General features: G+C 42.0%; 1 long non-coding RNA gene across 1 annotated transcript; it reads right to left on the reverse strand.

Annotated features, from left to right (window-relative positions):
- Positions 1-689: 689 nt before the first annotated feature.
- Positions 690-14,388, reverse strand: LOC119125038. The gene is made up of 4 exons (XR_005098414.1): positions 14,252-14,388; positions 5,805-5,809; positions 2,544-2,546; positions 690-703 (listed from the first exon to the last, which is right to left on the reverse strand). It is a non-coding gene; the product is annotated as an uncharacterized LOC119125038 (long non-coding RNA).
- Positions 14,389-14,781: the final 393 nt, after the last annotated feature.

Raw genomic sequence — 14,781 nt, forward strand, 5'->3', positions numbered from 1 at the left:
TAAACTTGACTTGACTTGGCTGTAAGTTCTTTAGTTAGGCCATAACTTTGATGGTGTAATTTTCTTCTGGTATGTAGGTGCAACAGGAAGTACCAATAACGTGGCATACGTCACCTTGTGCTACGGTCATCAAGTCCAGGACCATCCTGTTTTGTAATACCATTAATCTAGTAGCCCGAATCTTTCTGTTTTGTCCGACATGCAGAGAGAGATTCACAAAAGATTTAAAACGATAGTTCAGTGTTTCTATATAGAGTGCTTGTTATCCATCTCCGATCGTAGGAAATACAGCATGGACAACTCCGACAGACCATACTTTACAGCTGTCTGGGACATTTGAAACCCAGATGAGATCATGTGGTTTAAAGGCTGTAATAGCCCTGCGTTGACGTCCAGATTTGTGTGTGGTTGTCAGCTGATTATGCTGTATTTTGTAGGAGTGGTCTGTTACCCACACTGGTGCACACACTCCTGTCAAGTTGGCGGGCAGCATCAGCTCAACCTTGTGACCACAAAGCCACCAGTCATTATGTATGAAGAGGTTCCATTTGATGGTGTGCCCATGTTGGTCGGAAAGCCCTCGCCAATAGAAGAAGCTCTTCTATCCTGGCACTCAGTGGTGATGTCCAAGGCTCACAACCAGTTTCCTCCTGGAGGGCAGTTGTCATTAATGCACGTGTGGGTTTGATATGATTCGATGAAACTCGTGTAAATTATTCCAGATGGTTTTTCTTTATATAGGCCACTTGTGGTGTTTTTTTGTCCTTTGACGGCTACATTGAGATTTATCCAGAAGAGTTGATCACAGGTTCCCTCTGCAACTCCAGGCGGGTAAGGGTCCGTGTCAATGACAGTGACGGCATGATGTTGATCTCCAACTCCTCCCATAGAGGCCATACATTTTGCTTTAGTAACGTTCGTCACAGTGGCTTCTAAGTGAATGGTACCAGGTATTGGTTTTGTATGGGGGTTTTAGGTCCCATAACCAGTCCTCATGGTTTTTGTCATATGTCCATCTGTCCCTTTGGTCGACCTTGTCGGTCAGTCTATTCAGATAAAACAGTGAACTATGGCACACTAAGCCACAATGCAGCAGAGGATCGACCTGGTTAGTGGAGTCCCCATTGTTTCTAGGTGAACAGAGACACCGGAACATCCCATCGCCTGTCGAGTGGTGATCGTTGTTTGCTTCACTGACAGTGAGATACCCAACCCAAAACGATAGGACTCCTTTATAGTCACCGCTCCGAAATTTGGGGTCCAGCACTCTCTGTAATTTACAGTGGCTGAGTTGAATCCAACTGGGCTTTTTTCAACCCTATCAAATATTTTACAATAAAAATGATTTCACTTAATGACCTAGTATCACAATAGCCTTAAGCACAGGTGTCAAACTCTAGGCCTTGGGCCAAACCAGTCCTGCCATATATCATTTTATGTGGCTCGCAAAAGCAACTCAAGCATGTCAACATCCATGATGCTTGCTAAAGTCTTTACCAAAAGTTCAAAATGTAATAAATAGTAACACTGAGCTGGTGCAGCCGGATAAAGACAGAGGACAAATATAACGCAAAGACATGAATTTGGTTTGGCCTGCATGTGATCACCTTTGTGAATGAGCTGCTGCCATTTATTGATTGCACACAGGTGTGTAGCCACGCCCACACTCACTGGGTCACAGGGTGAAATAGGGACATGACATATCAACACCCCCACTTGTTCCTTAATTGACACACAAACATACAGTGCACATTTCAATTTCCCAAGTCCATCGTCCAGTTACCAAATAGAAAACACAAATGTGTCCATCCTGACCTTAGCAACAGGTTTAGTAAAAACATCGGCCACCATATCATCCGTAGGGCAATAAAGAAGAAGATCGTCAACCCAAATAATCAATATGATTTTGTCATTTCCAACATTTTTACAGTAAACACAATAATCAGCAATATTTTGAACAAAACCATTTTCAATAAGGAAATCGTGTAACATCCTATTCCAGTTTCGTCCTGACTGTTTCAAACGATAGTGACTTATTGAGCTTACACACTAGTTACTCTCCTGTTTTAGATTTAACCTCAAACCCTTCAGGCTGCTCCATGTAAATCACACAGTCTATAGGATCATGGAGATATGCTGTTTTAACAATCATCTGATGTAGCTCTAAATTGTACTGTACTGCGAGCTGCATCAAAATACGAACAGAAGTCATATCAGCAGTTGGTGAGAAGGTTTCATTATAAATCCTGCCACTTGACTATAACCTTTTGCGACATATCTGGCTTTGTAAATGGTTTCCAACTGATTTTCTTTCATAGCGTAAACCCATCTACCCCCCACTGCATGTTTTCCCTCAGGTAAAGTCGTCAAAGTAAAAGTATCGTTCTCTATTAGAGAGTTCATTTCCTCTTTCATAGCTTTGGCCCACTGCTCTGATATAGAAGAGCTCAAAGCTTCTTTTGGGGTCTGTGGAACATCACAAGTCACACGATAACAATAATCAATACTTGTGAATGCCTCATCACATTTTACCTCATAATCACAATCTGTATAATATTGAGGGGCTCTCCTCTCTCGCTTTGGATAACGACCACTCTGGCTGCTCTCACCATTACATTTTAAGTTTGTATCACAAACCTCTATTTTTACTTCAGGTGGGATTGGTTGCGTCTCATCCGGTGTTGGTTGTGGGGTCTCCACCCTCCTTTCAGACTCAAAATGTTCATACAGGTCATCTGTCTGAGTGTCACATTCAATAGACCTTTTTATAACAAACTTCACCAGTCTATTTTTGGTTACTTTCCCTGTCTCTGGATAGAAAATAAGATATGCTGGACTGTTTTTGTCATAGCCAACAAATAGGCCTTTTTCACAGCGTGTGTCCAACTTTTTCTTATCATATTTATATGCATAACACTCATTTAGGACAAGTCCGGCTTCTTCCCAGTTAACACAAAATATGGGGTTTGTCCAAGTCGTCTATTATATCATCTATTTCTGATTATGCCAGCTGTTTGTACTGCATATATTTTGGTAAGTTACTCTCAATTAACATGCACCTAGCCATTTCAAATAGAGTCCTCCAGGCCCTTTCCGCGGTCCTATTCTGATGGGGTGAATAAGGAGCTGAAGTTTCATGTCTAATAGCATTTTTACATCGCAAAGACTGAAACACATTAGAGGTAAACTCAGTTCCATTATCTGACTTTATACATTTAATCTTGCCATAAGGGGCTACATCAGCAATGAACCTCTCAGTAGCGACAACAGTGTCACTCTTGGTTTTATGAAAATAAGTAAACACAGCTCCAGAATAATCATCAGTGAAAGCTATAGCAAATTTGAAACCACCTTTTCCAGCAGGTTCTATAAGTCCAACCAGGTCTGCGTGCACAAGCTCTAAAATGTCCTTAGCTCTTTCATCTGCATCTCTGTTTCTGCTCTGAGCAAATTTATCTTTAATACACACTTCAAATGTCATATTGGGCTTTTTAGTTTTAATTTTCATTCCTTCTGTCACGTTTACCAGCTTTAACACGTCATCATAATTATAGTGTCCCAAAATTTCATGCCATGTTTGAATGTCATAACACACATTACATTTATCAGTCTCATTTTCAACAGTACTCAAATAAAACAGTCTCTCATTCATATGAATGTCAAAACTCGTACCATTTTTATGGATGAGCCGATTCTGTCCCTCCTTGAAGATGACTGTCGCTCCTTGCGCTGTAGCCGCTTTAACAGAAAAGATGTCCTGGGAAAATGATGGCACATAGAGCGCCTCCATCAGGAACATATCCACAACGCGGCCTTTACCGTCTCTCAAGCGCAACTTGGCAGTGCCTTTCCACTGCGCAATCCCGGTGGCACGCTCTCCATCAGCCAACTCCAGAATATGGCTCTGAGCCTTGAAAGTTGGGTCAAACTGCACAAATCTCCCGATGTCAGTGATGATGTGTTTTGTCGCTCCTGAGTCGACCAGAAGACCCTTCACCTTGACTCCGACCGGGGCGTCCTCCAGTTGGACCTTGAATGGAAACGTATGGTCTTCCTCATCCACCGCTTGCTTCACCTTGTGCCGCTTTCTGCGCCGACAGTGCGCATCTTTGTGCGTGGCGCTTTTGCAGAAGCTGCACCACTGCCTCGGCTCTCTGCTTTCTCCAGTAGCTGACGCACAGTTCGCGGCCTTGTGGCCCTTCTGGCCGCAGGTGTAACAGGTAAGCTTTACGCTCCAATTGTCTCTTCCTCTGACTTTCATCACACTGTCCTTTCCAGAGCCAGAAGCGCCAAACTTCTCTGTGCTCTCATAGCTCCTCAGTTTGGTTTTAAACTCAGCAAATGTCATCTTTTCGTCACTCTGCGTAACGTGTACAGAGAATGGTTTATAAGTATCAGGCAGGCCTTTTAAGATCATTGCCATTAACAAGCCATCACTTATCTCTGCTGCATTATGCCACACTGTAATAGCAGTCTCTGCACGGATAATGTAGTCCGTGATACTTTCATTCACACCTTTTTGGAGAGATGTGAGCTCCGTGTACAAACTTATTACGCGCGGCTTTCCTTTCCCTGCGTAATGGTCACGGAGGATCTGCAGCGCCTTCCTGCCGTCATCGGCAGAATCTCTCATTACAAGGGACAAACTTTTATCATCCAACACCTGAATCAGAACTGCGTACGCCTCTTCATTCTTACCGGCGTCTTCCTCGGCACCTTCATCATCCGCATCGTCGGGGGTTCACTCAGTATGGTGCTTTTGAGGTCAAGCAGACGCAAGCGTGCCAAAAACTTGGTTTCCCACAGCTCATAATTATTTTCATCTCCGTCAAAACATAAACGGTTCCATCGGCTCCCAAACTCTGTACTAGGCCCATAACCTGTTGGTTATCGCGGTAAGAGTTGGTGCAGCCGGATAAAGACAGAGGACAAATATAACGCAGAGACATGAACATGGTTCGGCCTGCATGTGATCACCTTTGTGAATGAGCTGCTGCCATTTATTGATTGCACACAGGTGTGTAGCCACGCCCACACTCACTGGGTCACAGGGTCAATTAGGGACATGACATATCAACATATAATAGTTCATAGACAGAGTCTTGATGAATAGGGCCTACTGTGTAGAAAACTGCTTAGAACCAGGAAATCGTTTTTAGGTTTTAAAAGATGAATGCATCTAATCAAACAAAATTTAATCATTCCACTTTGAACTATATTGAGATACTTATCGAATCACATTTTAATGGAGGCATACATCTAAGAAGGAAATGTTATATTTGGAAGACTGTCAAGTTCATTTAAATGTACCGTAATTTTCGGACTATAAGTCGCACCGGAGTATAAGTCGCACCAGCCATAAAATGCCCAAAAAAGTGAAAAAAAACATATATATGTATATAAATCGCTCCTGAGTATAAGTCGCCCCCCCCACCCAAACTATGAAAAAAACCGCGACTTATAGTCCGAAAATTACGGTAGGTAAAAAAATGTAAAAATCAAATTGCATCATATCATACTTGTCAACTTTGAGTTGTGAAAAATAGGGAGTTTTTTTTTTTATCTGCGTATCCGTTCACAATTTCGTTGGCCACAGGGGCGGAGGGGGAGGTGTTTATTGTCAACCAATCTCTTGCCTCCGATGCATACTTTGGGTTCTGAAAAATGGCGAGATTTTTTTTCCCATCGGCGTTTCGGCCCCGACTACAGTGGTCTGCAACCACCGGTCCAAGGCCGGTGCCAGCCTGCAGACTTCTTTGTAACAGGCTGTGAAGAAAATCTTTAAAAAAACAAAACTCACACACACTTTCTGTAGTAAAGCATATAAAGCCAGATTGAATATTATCACCACTGCAGGGGGTTGCTGGACATCGAAATATCAGGTTGACTACGACCCGGTCCATGGTGGAAAAAAGGTTGGGGGCCACTGCCCTATTATATCATCTTCCTTATACACCGCTCCACTCTTTCTAAAATTATTACTTCAAATTTTAATGAATGTAGATTTCTGACTATGTATTTCAACAACTATGAACACTTTGAACACTTCAACAAAAGTTTTAGGGTTGACAAATTATTGTGATCGTATGAATATGTTGGAATGTAGACTAGAATCATCAAATTTGTTAAAACCTTTCACCTTTCCTTGACTCTGGAAAGTTTCCACATTCAGTTATTGAAACTTTCCAAATGATGTGGAAACATTCTTGCTTCGTTAGTTATCTAAAATGCTCCACTAGTTTCTGTTTCCACAACCTTGTAAAACAAAGAGCTAAGACTCTCTGCACTGATTAACCAGGTTGCAGAGGTGACCCCTGAAACCTGTTCACTCTCACCCGTACCCTGCTTTCTTTCCATAAATATTCGCTTGCAAGAGGCCTAAGTCAGACTGCTTTCAAGCATCTCTGTACCACACAGGGTGCTGATGGCTTGCTCCGCTTGCAAGCGTGAAATGGCCAAACTGTCTCACATGTGGTTCTTGCAAAGTTAGAGTGAGGAACACTAACATTTTGGTGCCGTGACCCGGATCCCAACATACCCGACTGCTGACGGAGGGAGGACGGACAACAAAAAATTCCGATTAATTTGCTGGCAGTTATTGTGTTGTTTTTTTAGGTTTTTTTGGTGGATTGTTCTATCAGAAAAGCTCCTCTATGGAGGTTGTGTGAGATGCAAATGAGCAAGAATGAATGATTGTCTGGATGAAAGGAAAATACAGGTTGAATGGTTGAAGTTGTTGGAGATTACTATGGGAATATTAGTAGAACAACTTTGAAGAAAGAGTGATTTTGAGCAAGGTAAATGCTGTCAAACCTGCACTTTTTAGTAGTGACCGGCTTCCCATTAAAGGGTTAGATAAGCCAGGGTGAAGGGACTCGTCCGTCTCTGACCACCTGTGTTAAATTAATTCTAAAAGAATCAATGTAATCTCTTTTTGACGCCAATCCCTCTGAAGTCAAACGACGCTCGTGCTGAGTAACTTAAATTTGAGACACGTCGTCAGAATAACCGCGCCATACTGATGGCTCCCTTCGGTGATTTGAGGCTTTTGTTATATTTCGGATATTTTTAGATGTCTTTGTTAAGACCTCAGGTATTCGTTGATCTAGCGCACACTTGCCCTAGTTGTGCCGAAGTAACTATTTATATGGGTCAGCTCTACTTTGTTGCCGAAGTAGCGAGCCTACACGTCTTTATTCGATGAAGGGTCGAATTAATGGAAGTATGACAATAATAGTATTTGAGAAGTAATTTGATATCATTAGTTCTAAAACTATATATAAACTCCTAACTGTTGAAATGCTTCAAACAACTCGATTATTTAAACGAATGATATTTTAAAACGAATCAAATATTTAAGCGAAGTAAAATTACCCTTCAAATAGTTTTGAAGGCAATTTAATTCGTCAATTGTCTGAGTTAGATTTAAACGCGGCCCGACAAGTACAGGACGGGCCCGCAACCAACGAACAATTGAATGGATTTGAATCCAACAATAATCCAACTAGTCTAATTTAAACACATACATTGAATTACTTGATTGAAGTAAATATTTAAACGAATTAAATATTTAAACGGGATAAAATTATCCTTCAAATAATTTTGAAGGCAATTTAATGCGTCAATTGTCCGAGTTAGATTTAAACGCGGCCCGACAAGTACAGGACGGGCCCGCAACCAACGAACAATTGAAAGGATTTGAATCCAACAATAATCCGACTAGTCTAATTTAAACGCCTTCATTAATCTTATTTATCACGGTCCGATTTTATACCATAATAATTACCTGTAACCGAATCGAATTGTCAAATCAAAAACAAACAGTCGATTGCATATACCATACAAATTAGTGCACAACGAATTAAATGATTATACAAACCACATTTATTGAAAAAGTATGAAATAGAATTACAAATCTTAATTCCTCCAACAACTGGAATAATTTCACTCACTGATACCCGTACAAATAAAATCATTCAGTCACGGAGTCTTTTTGATGATAAAACATAAATCAGTAAATTAGGAAAAGGTGGCTACAAGTTGTATGCAATTTTTGGTGAAAATAAAGTCGAGTTGATCAGTTCGCTTTTATTTCTAGAATTCAAATTTGGGAAATAGGTTGGCCTCGAGAGGACCGGAGTTCGCCCCGACGGCTGTCCTCCCCCTGGCTTAAACACGGAAAACTCCGTTCCCCTCACCTAGCTCCTTGTGAAATGTCGTCAAGTCCAATTATTTGAGTAAACCCAAGTTAATCCAAGCAAGCGATCTTGCGTCTTATACTAAGATTTCTGAGGCTGGAAAGAGTCTTGGAACTCTTGCGAGCTTCTTCACGTATTAATGCTCTTTGGGAGAGAGAAGCCCCGTGGTTGTCTGCAGTGGCTTTTTATAGGCCTCTCTGCCCCCCCCCCCCTCTTACTGGCATCTATACTTCGCATAGCATAGAATTGCACAATCTCAGCTGATCTGTGAGGGTTGTGCAATCCCCTTTTGCCTCTCAGCTGAGAACCACTGCTTGTTCAGCGTCCTTGCTTTGGATTGCTCAATCCAGGTTTTCCCCAAATTACGCAAGCCTGCTGCCCCCTGGCAGCTGTTTCCGCTCTTTCATTTTTCCCATGAACTGTTTTCCACCAAAAATACAGCCAACACCCCGGTGAGCCCCCCCCTTCCTTTTAAATCATTCAAAACACTTTTCATGAAAATAAAACTTCAATGTTACATGTCAATAAAATCATGAATCCTTGATTATACTGATTAAAACATCTCAAAACATTTGAATCAACCTTTTTGAATATTTCTTATTGATTAAAACATCTCAAAACATTTGAATCAACCTTTTTGAATATTTCTTACTGATTAAAACATCTCAAAACATTTGAATCAACCTTTTTGAATATTTCTTACTGATTAAAACATCTCAAAACATTTGAATCAACCTTTTTGAATATTTCTTAACACACCACCATAATCTAATTGTAGTGGGCACCTTGGTACAATTATGTGATAATATTGCTTTAAGACAGGGGTCACCAACTTTTCTTAAACCGAGAGCTACTTCCTGGGTACTGATTAAGGCAAAGGGCTACCAGTTTGACACACACTTCTGAAATAGCCAATTTGCTCAATTTGGCTTTCACTATGTGTTATTATTGTCATTTGCAGTTCACATGTAACACAATCCGTTCCAGAAGGCGGTTCGAGAAGCGAATCGGTCGAATTCCGAATCTAGTTTTCCCATTACTAATAATGGAAAAAAAATTATTTCGTTTCAAGAAAAAAAAAAACGCCTTTTTTTAAGCATTTTTTCATTTGTGCATATTTGTCCGATCGCGAAACCGTAGCGCGTCGCCCACCGCGCAACTGCACCGCGCTGGTCGCATTATTGTGACAGAGCCGTCGCTGAAATTTAGAAAATATTTTTAAGATTAAAGATTAAAGATTAAAGTCCCAATGATCGTCACACACACACCTGGGTGTGGTGAAATTTGTCCTCTGCATTTAACCCATCCCCGTGTGATTTTAATCCATCCCCTGGGGGAGAGGGGAGCAGTGAGCAGCAGCAGTGCCGCGCTCGGGAATCAGTTGGTGATCTAACCCCCCAATTCCAACCCTTAATGCTGAGTGCCAAGCAGGGATGCAATGGGTCCCATTTTTATAGTCTTTGGTATGACCCGGCCGGGGTTTGAACCCACAACCTTCCAGTCTCAGGGCGGACACTCTACCACTAGGCCACTGAGCTGGTCCTGATGTACTTTCCAAAATTTAAGTGGACCTAAGTGCGCAGGGAGCTTAATTTTGTCCGATCGCGCAACTGCAGCGCACCGCCGAACGCGCAACCGTAGCGCGTCGCCCACCGCGCAACTTCCCCGCGCTGGTCGCATTATTGTGACAGAGCCATCACTGAAATTTAGAAAATATTTTTAAAGTCCTGATGTACTTTCCAAAATTTAAGTGAACCTAAGTGCGCAGGGAGCTTGATTTTGTCCGATCGCGCAACTGCAGCGCACCGCTGAACGCGCAAACGTAGCGCGTCGCCCACCGCGCAACTTCCCCGCGCTGGTCGCATTATTGTGACAGAGCTATCACTGAAATTTTGAAAATATTTTTAAAGTCTTGATGTACTTTCCAAAATTTAAGTGGACCTAAGTGCGCAGGGAGCTTGATTTTGTCCGATCGCGCAACTGCAGCGCACCGCCGAACGCGCAACCGAAGCGCGTCGCCGACCGCGCAACTGCACCGCGCTGGTCGCATTACTGTGACAGAGCCGTCGCTGAAATTTAGAAAATATTTTTAAAGTCCTGATGTACTTTCCAAAATTTAAGTGAACCTCAGTGCGCAGGGAGCTTAATTTGGTCCGATCGCGCAACCGCAGCGCGCCGGGCGCTCACTGTCGCATTGCTTTAAGAGCGTCTTTGTGTTTTAGGATGGCTTTACTGCTCCCACTTGCTTTCTTTGGAGGCATGATTATGGGTTAATACAATCCTCAAAGTAACGAAAATACAATAACAACGGAGTCAGTCGGCATCCAGGCCGCGCGGTCGGGTTATCTCGGGTCCTCCCAGCTCATCTCACGAGGTTCAACCTCCGAATTTTGTTCGACAGCCAAAGCAAAGAAATCTTGAATTTTTTGTTCGAATTCCGATTTGTTCGAGAACCGGGACGTTCGAAAACCGAGGTTTGACTGTAAAATAAAAAGATGCTGCTCACTGACAAGTGCCGCTATTTCAGCTAATCTTAGAACAGTCCTGCGGGCGACTCATGCGGTCCTTACGGGCGACCTGGTGCCCGCGGGCACCGTGTTGGTGACCCCTCCTTTAAGCTGTTACTGAATATATTTAGCCAAGCAAAGAAATAAAATTAAAAAATCCAAACATTTGTGCTTCCATGTGTGACTCAGAACCAACCCCGTGCTATTCTATTTATCCATATTTTTGCTAGTTCAGTTTGTTTTGCTCGACTGCCCCTTCTGGTCTCATGTGAAGGTTTGGCACCATCTCTTGGAAAAAATTAGAATTTCAGAAATGACAATTTACCCAATAATTCTCTACTCACATTTTGCACCACCTGCTGCTAAAATTTGGAATTTCAGCATTGCCAATTTATTCCTGGGAACAATCCAAGACTCACATTTTGCACCATCTGTATTCCCCATCCACCATGTTACTTGACAATGCTAAGGGAAAAAAAGGTTGCTTTTGGATTGATAATTAACTAGAGCAGTGGTCCCCAACTTTTTTTGCACCGGCTACGCGTCAGAAATATTTTTGCGGACCGGCCTTTATATAAATAAATAATAAATCTATATAAATGAATAATACATTTATAATAAATATATAAATAAGATGAAATAAAATGATACGACTGGCATAAAAACAAATATAAACCACATAAAAATAAAACTCACCATGACGTTGAATTATTGGGATCACCGAGCTTGTTTCTCAGAAACGAGCCGGTCCCATCTAGGCGTAATCGGAGACAATGACACCCGAAGTGGTTAAGGTTTGTCTTTTAATGCAGGATGTTTGGTCTCCATGTCCTGAAGCAGTTTTGAAGGCTTCATTGCCTCGTTAGCTAGCCTGTCGCCACATATTATGCAGAGTGCGCTTGGCGCGTTAGTCACCTGTGGCAATAAATCCATATTTTAAGTAGGACTCCAGAAATGTTCTTTTAAATGCAGCTTTCCTTTTCTTAGAAGTGGTAGCCTCTTCTTCTTCAGTCTCCTCATTGGGCATTTTCCCCTTTCCGAAGAAGCTTTCCAAACATCTCTTTTTCTTGCTCATATTTGCTTGCGTCGCGGGCTCGACTGAGGTGACCGAGACAAGCGTCTTGTGTCAAGAGACACAGCGAGGATTGTAATTGGGAGAGAATTGCCAAATTTTTTAAATTTTTCAAAATTAATTCTTACTCATTTTTGCTAGCTTTGCGGGCTCGACTGGGGTAACATGTCACGTGACCGGAACGAGCGTCTTGACCAGAATGAATTGATCGTCGATCCGCGGACCGAGGGTTGGGGACCCCTGGACTAGAGGAAGAAATTGGAAAAAAAAAACTGGAGAACCAGTGACACATGCAGAAGATGTGTGAACTGGGAAAACAGAGAAGTGTTTTGGAAAGAAAGTCAAATTAAATGATGAAAGAATCAAATGTAGTAAAGGACACATCCTTCCAAAAAGTTTGTCATAGTGATACTGGACAAGGATTGTGAGGCATGGTCCTTGCCAAGCCTCAACAGGAGGGAGGGTGTAGTACAGATAGTGGAAGATAGAAATAATACAACACTTTTTGACATGGATTATCTAATACAATTGGAGTCATACCATTAAGTTAAAAATGTTCTCAAATTTTTCAAACTTTTGCCATAAACAATCGAAAAATGATTGAATAGTGACTAAAGAAAGGAAGTAAGGAAGTAAAATTGTCTAATCATTTAACAAATGAGTCTCTCCCCCACCAGGAAGGCCATCCATTTACCTCCTAAACTAGCTGTGTGTAAATGTGCCGTACAGACGAAATCTCAAACGGAAACAGATTATCAGACAAAATTGCAAAAGAAGCAGCAGCAGGGAAACATGGCCATGAAAATTATCTAATAGATTCGAAGGACACACAACTCAAAGACAAAACTACTGACACACATGCAGAACAATGCTCCATTAATGGAAAAACAAATGTGGATGACAAAAAGTGCAATAATGGAAAAAGATATCTACCACATTAATAACAAACCTGTTTTACCAAAATAACTTTTTATGGCAACAGCAATTGTGACACATGCCATGTGTCAACAGGAGGGATGAGTTCCATCATACATCAATAATTCACTACTTTTGGTTTGGTTTCTCACTTAATTTTTTTTTTTTGTAAAGCATGTCCTGTTTGTGTGACGCATAATCCACACGGAAACATGAGACCTAAAAGAGGCTCATTACCAAAACCTTGTTACCTCTTTCAAACCATGCACATGGATTTTATTGAACTCACACAAAGTGGACCTCGCAAATGCTGCCTAGTGATGATTGATGCATTTCCCAAATGGGTAGAAATAGTCCAATCTAAACAGGCAGATGCCCTAACAGTAGCCAAAGCCATTTGCAAATCCATCTCATGGCATCCCCCAAACCAATTACAGTGACAATGGTCCACACTTTGTGAACCAAGTAGTACAGAACATGGCTGTACACCTTGGAATAACGTTAAAAGAACCACTGTGCTTATCACCCTCAGAGTGCAGGCATAGTGGAAAGAACTATCAAAAGCAGGTTAAAAAAAATGCATGGAAACGACAGGCAGAAACTGGCCAGAGTGCCTAGACTTAGTAAAACTCTATATGAGTTTAAGAAGGATTAACACTCGTGTTGGGTCGTGGGTGCCGATGCTTCGGAGCGTGTATCGAGTAATCCAGGAAGTGTTTAGTGGAGCGCGTATCGAGGCATGTATCATTATGGAGCGGTGACGTCATGGATGATGGACGAGGCTTAGTCTGCTCGACGGGTGCCGTGATTGGCTGACACACAGACGAGGCTTCGTCTGCTTGATGGGTGCCGTGACTGGCTGACACATCAAATCGGCAATGCGTACCCTGTCTTGCCCGCACAATTCGAGTTTCTGTGCTACAGTAGTATTGGCTTGTGAGTGAACGATTCGTTCAAAAGAACGAATCCTTTCAGTGAACGAATCACTTCCTAAGGTGATTCGTTCTTTTTTCAGTTCATATGACTTCAACCAATATGCAATAACGTAACTTATCCCACACAGTAGGTGTCGGTAATGCGTATTGAAGCTGGTGCCACCTCACCGTAAAACAAAACGAAGAAGAAAATGACGTAACTTCCCGTTCACGAACGAGTCGTGAATTGCATTTCCCGTTCATCAACTGAACGGATCTGTGAGTGAACGAGTCAGTGAGTGAGTGATTTGCATTTCGCGTTCATCGCGAGAACGGATCAGTGAGGGACCGAGTCAATGAGTGAACTGCCTTCCCGTACATCAACAGATCAATCATTGAACGTGTTGTCTCCTTGCGTGAACAATTCAGTGAATAAACGTGAACTATGTAAGCCAAAATGTAGATAAACGATTTGCCAAGGACAGAAGGAACCACTCACTGAAACACCACTTCTTTTGTGCTCCTTTTCTCCAAGCTAACGACTAACTTTATTGCATGAAGGAATGCACCGATATGCAACAACGGGGAGATTATGCTTCTCTTTGGGTAATCTTATTTTATAATACAGTAGTTCTTAAATAACACGTGTTAGAATAATTAGTTTTGCAGAAGCGCTGGTCGGCCTGAACCGGAGGTCTCATATCTTCGCTCAAGCCAACATATCTGTCTAGCTTTAGGGAGTTCTTATACTCCCTTCCTTTTCTTATCTGTGAGAGGCCCTCACTAGTTATGAACAGAACACCTTTGTTCTTTGTTTAGTTCAAGAGAAGTTCTTTCTCTCTTATACCTTGTAGTTTCTACTCATGAATTGTTGTTGACCGGGACAGTTTTTAAGTTATCCCATATTTACTCAATGTTTAAGTAGACTTCATGCAAGTTATCTCACATCTACTTAATGTTTGTTGGAGTGTATACACGAGAGGTATCTGATTATTTACTCATTATTATTATTGTGTGAAACGTAGCAAGAAAGTCTAGAGCATTGTTTTACAGGGACACGGCATCCAGGTTTGGAGATTGCAGCCGAGAATGAGGCTGCCAACCACCTAAGAACAGACTCTGCATTCCTGGGGTCACGGATCGGCCAAGGCCTTGCGGCCTCGCACCACACAACA

The sequence above is a fragment of the Syngnathus acus genome, chromosome 1 (assembly GCF_901709675.1).
Source record: "Syngnathus acus chromosome 1, fSynAcu1.2, whole genome shotgun sequence".
Taxonomy (NCBI): domain Eukaryota; kingdom Metazoa; phylum Chordata; class Actinopteri; order Syngnathiformes; family Syngnathidae; genus Syngnathus; species Syngnathus acus.